The sequence below is a fragment of the Uloborus diversus genome, chromosome 9, assembly GCF_026930045.1.
Source record: "Uloborus diversus isolate 005 chromosome 9, Udiv.v.3.1, whole genome shotgun sequence".
In the NCBI taxonomy this organism is placed as follows: Eukaryota; Metazoa; Arthropoda; class Arachnida; order Araneae; family Uloboridae; genus Uloborus; species Uloborus diversus.
This window is the reverse complement of record NC_072739.1, coordinates 137,452,419-137,459,298: the sequence shown is the minus strand read 5'-3', so window position 1 is coordinate 137,459,298 and position 6,880 is coordinate 137,452,419.

The following is a 6,880-nucleotide window of genomic DNA, read 5'->3' as shown; positions in this document are numbered from 1 at the left end:
AATCAGCAGGGTTACCAAAATAAAATTATTTACGCCAAAAATGAGACGACCGCGCCAGATTCCCAACAGTTTAATTGAACTGCGAATTTCTTCAGTTTTCAATTTTAGAATTTTTTAAACAGTAGAAAATAAATCGAAAAATACTTTTCGCGTTCTACCCGAGAAATTGAGATTCCAACTTTCGCCAGAAAACCCTAAAACTGAGAGTTTCTCATTCATATATTAATGATAAGACTCTTCAGATTATTTGAAGAATCTGGAACTGCTTTAAGAACCGCCAAACTTTCGGGCGTCATTTACGATTTCCGGATTCAATCCGTTTTGCCAAATTGAAATTTTTTTTCTTTACAAAAACTTTTGAGTTCTATGAATTGTGACAAGCTTTGGTATCCTTAAAGTTAATTCGACATTCGTCGCCTCAGAGCAACAGTAAGATATCTAATCCCAGAAATAACACTAATATATCTTACTGTTGCTCCGAGGCGACGATATGTATTTTGTCAGTTGGTTTAAAAGTTGAAATATCTTAGCGATAGAGTTTTTGATAACCGGGGGATATTTTGGTAATTGAGAATCTGGCGTGGGCGTATCATTTTTGGCGTAAACAAATTTATTTTGGTAACCCTGCTGATTTATAGTAACGCCGGATTCCCAATTATCGAAATCGTCACGATAACCGCCCCCCCCCCCCTCTTCTTTTTTTACGGCTCCCAAATTGCCTTTCTTATGAGGGGGGGGGGAGATTTATTGTTTTTTTTTTCTTTATAAAAGTACAAATTTTTCAACTCACCGATTGGCGTCAAAAAAACTTCGCAAAGAACATTTTCGCATGGGTAACTTTACTGAAAATTTCCACTGAATTTTGTATAATGCAAGTTTGAAGTGCTCAAACAATAGCGCGCATATCTGTTTATAGAGAAGTACAATTTCGAAGCGAAAATATGAGCAATTTTTAAAAACGAGGGTTAATTCTCACCAAACATACTCGGTGATAAATATTCAAAAATAGGAATCTGAAGTCAAAACTGGCCACTTGATAAACATTTAGATATGCACTAAGTTTCGATAATTTTTTCAAGTGGATGAGAGTTTTTACATTAAGGATGGAAAATCTCGCCAAGAAAGTGAAGGAATTTTCATCTCATTTATTCCCATCTGCCAAGATTAAGTTCAGAAACGCCGTATCTTTCTTCTCTAAAAACTCCATGTCAATTATTTCCTCCAAAATATGCTTTCTATGTGACGAAAAATCTCTACTTACAGAATCACTTTTTACAAAGCAGTCGACAAGGTTGTCTCCCATGCGTTCAATAATAAGTTCCATGAGGTCTTCGTCTGACATTACGTCAGCGAGATCCTCATCAACGTTGTTGAGCAAACAAAGAAATTGCTTTTTAGTACATTGAATTTTCGTGCCACACAGTAAGTGTTTCGCCAACTTGGCAGTACCGGGAGCAGGTTCGAGTATGCTTTCTCTTTTTCTTTCTGTGGCTGCGAAATCCCTTAAACGTTGAAGTGTTTCAAAGTAGCCAGCTGCATGCGCAATTATGTCTTCCGGCATGTCTCGCTTCGCCAGTCTAACATATTCAACAAGCAGTTTTTGCATATCTTCCGGCATTTCAAGAGTTTCCTCTTCGTTTTCAGTTAGCAAATATTCCATAGTGTGGAAATTATTTTTGTAGTTTTCATTAACTAAAAATTCTGACAACTTTCGACCGAGCAATCGGCTAAAAATGAATTTAAACTCTACGAAAATTGTATTCTTACTGTTTATTTTTCCTGTTGCCTTTAAAATTCATGTAATGTTAGCTGAGGCCCCTATCTAAGGGCCGTGACAATTGCTGTAACTCGTGGCAACAAAGAGTTGCCTTGCTACAGGGTCATTCCATATCAAGTGATCCAAAGTTTTTTCCCTCACCTTTTTGTATTTCTTTGAAATTTGGCTCATCAATTGTACCCTTTGATGTAATCAAAAGTCCAAATTTTTAGATTTTTATCTCTATTATTTTTTTATTTATGACACTTTGATTTTTCGAAAAACAATCTTTTTTTCATGGATGTTTGAACATAAAATGGACGATAACTTATCACCAAATATAGATAGAAAGATTTGGTAAAAAGCATTTTAAAGTACATTAGTTGCTGTTTAATTTTATATGCAACATGACTAAGTTCAGAAAATTTTTAATTTTTGAAAAATGAAATTTAAATTTTAAATTTAAATTTCTCAGAAAAGGTATAATGAATTTTTTTTTTAAATTTTCAAAAATTTGTGTGTATTTTATCTTTATTTGTGCAAAGTTTCAAGTTGGGATCTCAATGGGATCATATTTTTATGCATTTTTAAATAAAATTTGACCTATGAAATAATGACATTTTTCAGATTCTAACTAGTTAAATATAGGGTTCTCTTACTAAGGATGGTCTAGTAAGTAGTAATTGATCATGACTATGCTTGAAATAAGCTGACATGAATTTGTAGATTGGTACCCCCCCCCCTGCCACACAACCACTTTTTATCTTTTTTTTTTTTTTTTCAAAACTGTACTAAAAAAAAAAAAAAAGCTGGCACGTAAGAGTTATAATCATAATAAACTGGGATGCACGCTGCTAAAAATCAGCAGTGACTAAGGCTTATAAATGGGGGGTGGGGGAGGGTCATAAAAACTAAAAGTCAGAAAAACTTTAACAGACAAATAGAACCACTCATTTGCAGCTTTTTTTTTTCTTTCGAAAAGTGGGACGATAAGGGGAGGGGGAAAGGGAGGGGAAAGAGCAATCTGGAATGAAGCTTAACAACGTGGAAGGTTATGCTCAAACTAGCAAAATTTGTTTGATCTATAACTGCTTTTAATATATGCATAAATAGATCTCGCTGCATTGCTCTCCTTTACAACTGAAACTAAAAAGAAAACTAGCATTAAAGAAAAGAAGACCGCTGCACTCCAAATGTTGTAGAAAGACAGTTTTATGCGGAGATACATATATGCTCTCTTTTACAACGGAAATGAAAAGAAAGCTAGCATTAAAGCAAAGAAAAAAAAACAGCTGCACTCTAAATGTGTGGAAAGACGTTTAGTTTTATGCGGACAGACATGTGATCTGATATTTAGATTGATTTTTAGTTTAGTGTGAAAAGAATGAAATAAAATGGGGGGAAACACTCCTATTTTGCTATGATCTTGGGGCAAACTACTTCTTTCCTCCCTCCAAAATTGAAAGTTGGCGCAGGGGTAGGGGATGAAATGAATCATAACTTTCCTTATCAGATAGTGAATTAATCAAGTAAATTTTGTGAAGTTCGGATTGAAAAAGAAACACTTGGTCCGAAAAAAAAAAGCGTCAGGTGAGGCGTGATACTATTATAGTGTTAATCGTATGTGTGGGTGGGTGGGGGGGGGGATGTACTTTGTCTTGCTTTAAAGAAGAACATTTACCAGATTTTTATATGCTTTCTATTCATTTTGTTTTATTTTATTAATTTATTTATTTTTTGCGTTTTGAAAATAGTTTTGAAAAAAAAAAGTGGTGGTGCTGGGGGGAGGGGGCTTTTTCTTGCTTTAAAGAAGATTATTTACCAACTTTTAATAAGTTTACTATTTATTTTGTTTTATTTATTTATTTATATAATTTTAATTTTCGAAATGTTTTGAAAAAAAAATTAAAAATGGTGGTGGTGGGGGGGGGTTACGAATCTACAAATTCATGTTAGCTCATTTCAAGCATAATCATGATCAATTACTACTTACTAGATCATCCCCAATAAGAAAACCCCATATTTAACTAGTTAGAATCTGAAAAATGTCATTATTTCATAAGTCAAATTTTATTTAAAAATTCATAAAAATATGATCCCATTGAGATCCCAACTTGAAACTTTGCACAAATAAAGATAAAATACACACAAATTTTTGAGATTTAAAAAAAAAAAAAAATTCATTATACCTTTTCAGAGAAATTTAAATTTAAAATTTAAATTTCATTTTTCAAAAATTAAAAATTTTCTGAACTTAGCCATGTTGCATATAAAATTAAACAGCAACTAATTTACTTTAAAACGCTTTTTACCAAATCTTTTTATCTATATTTGGTGCTGAGTTATCGTCCATTTTATGTTCAAACATCCATGAAAAAAAGAGGGTTTTTCGAAAAATCAAAGTGTCATAAATAAAAAAATAATAGAGATAAAAATCTAAAAATTTGGACTTTTGATTACCTCGAAGGGTACAATCGATGAGCCAAATTTCAAAGAAATAAAAAAGGGTGAGGGAAAAAATTTCCCAAATTTTGGATCACTTGACATGGAATGACTCTACAGTGAACCCCTGTTTACATTGATTGGAGGATGCAGGAGTTCCGTTCAGCGCCTCTTGCGGTCAAAATGGGCGACGTCCAATTAAAACTAAACAAACTTTGAAACATTGACATTGATTGGTGGATGCATAAGCGGATCATAGTTGCATCGGTTTAATACAGAAAAGTCATAAATTGTCAAGGCCCGTTAATTGACAGTGCCATCTAGTGGGGCCATGCCCCTATATATATAGACGAGTCGACGCATCAGCTTAAGATCAGCCATTTTGGATTGGAGCGCGTATTTGAGTGGTTGTCTTTTCTGGCAAGTTATCGCGTTTGGTGATTTTTTCACTGCGAGCAACTATTAGCGGTACGTGAATTGTTTATCAAATAAACTATCATTTTTGGCCAATTTGGCAAAATCCTATATTTTGCTCTGGTAACTCAGCCCCGCAATAATAAAAAATCCGAGCCTTAAAAAAAAAAAAAATCCTGTATATTTATATCAGTATATGTGTGTGTGTGTGTGTGTGTGTAAGGTCTAAATAAAACATAAGTGATTTTCAAAATTCTTGCTTTATTGGCATACTGATAGTTTTTATGTTATTTACATAAACACGCAGTTATTTTAAACCACATATTTTGTTTGGTATCAGTCTATTACTATAATGCTTTTGGAACTATAATGTTCATTTTTTCACAAAATTTTCTCATTCAAAATTCTAGTTCATAGCATAGGCATCACTGTATCTATAAGTAAGTCTTATATTAGAGCTAATTATATACAAGTCAAGTAGAACAAAATGACCATATTGCTATATGTTTAGCTTCAGCTACAGGTTATGAATGGGTTTAGCTACTTGACTACACCCTAACCTCTTTTTGTGCGGTGGATAGGGACCGCATTAAAAAAAATCGCATAAAAAAAGTTCGTTTGTTTTATTAATAACTTTGTCCGTTTTACAAATACTATCGTCAATTAAGTCCCAATCTGATTGGAATTTTCATACACCGCAAAAAAAAAAAAAAAAAAAAAAAAAAAGTTCGCACAAAAAAAAGTCACACAAAAAAAGGGGAAAAAAAAGATCGCACAAAAAAAAAAAAAAGTACCGCACACACACACACAAAGAAAAAAGACCGCAGAAAAAGAGGTTTGGTTGTATTCTAAAACCATATCAGCTATTTTAGATTGTTTCTTTTTCTCTTCTTTCTTTCTTCTTTTTTTTTTGAGCATCACGATTGCTTATTGCTTTTATTTGACTGTTTTGATGTTCTATCATTTTATTTTCCCGTCAGCACCCTCTGCAGCATCACCGTCAACCGGCTCCTCACGATGCTGCTCCTATAGCGAAAACCGTGTCAAGGTTGCATCCATATCCTACACACACACGCATGCACGTACAACTACACACACACTCGCACACACACACACACACAAACACATACACACAACTACCCACACATTCATGCCTGCACACAGACACAAACACATATGCCTACACACACATACACATACCCCGCCCCCACGCACACAAACACTTATACACACAACTACCAACACTCATGCCTGCACACAGACACAAACACACATGCCTACACACACACACACATACCCCCTACACACAAACACACATACCTCCCACACACACACACTCGTGATTGCGGAAAACATAATTTGAATTCAAGATGACAAAATTCAAATTAATTTTTATATTATTTATTTATTATTATTATTATTATTTATTATTATTATTATTTTTATTTTATTTATTTATTTATTTATTTTTTGAGGAACTGTCGATATGCAATTCATGCTCTGCGATCTTTAGATGTAGGCGTGTTTAAAAGAGCTTTTGGAGATCCGATTTGGTACTTTTCCTTTTGACTTCTGAGGGTTTACAAGTTTAAGGTCAACAAAGATAAAGAAGAAAAAAATATTAGTGGAAATGTTTCAAAGCTTAAAAAAGTTCCAGTGCTAACACCAAAGGAGCGGGTGAAGACCTCTCCAATTTCGAATGGTGGATACTCGGCAGTAGAGATTTAAAATTTCTGGAAATTTTGAGGAGACAGAGAAAAAAGTTGTTTTTTTTTCTTGAAATTTGGATGAAATGGAAAATTGGATTTTTTGGGAAATTTCGATGTATTTTATAGCTATTTTTTTAGAAAACATACCATTACTAATGTTCCGAGGAAAAGTGGATTAAAACTTTTGTCAATCAAATTTTTACAGCAAAAAACGCTCGAATTAAGGTAAAATCCGCATTGGAAAAGAACCTTTTTTCCAGAATATGATGCTGTAGGTAGTGGTGTTCCCATTAACTTTTCTGAGGATATACTCCCAGTAGTCCACTATGCACAATATGTGTATGCGATTATAAGGCGTTCGAAAGGCGTTGGGGTGGGACCCCCCTATCAAAACCCTATGGGAATACCCCTGGGTGTAGGTAAAGTTAAAAGTCAAATTAAGTACTGGAAAACAGTAGCTAAATTTATGGTCATTTTACCTTAACAAGCTCTATATGAGGCATTCAAAGGTTAAGTGGATCAAGTCTATTTCGTTTTGATCCACTTCAACTCTGAACGC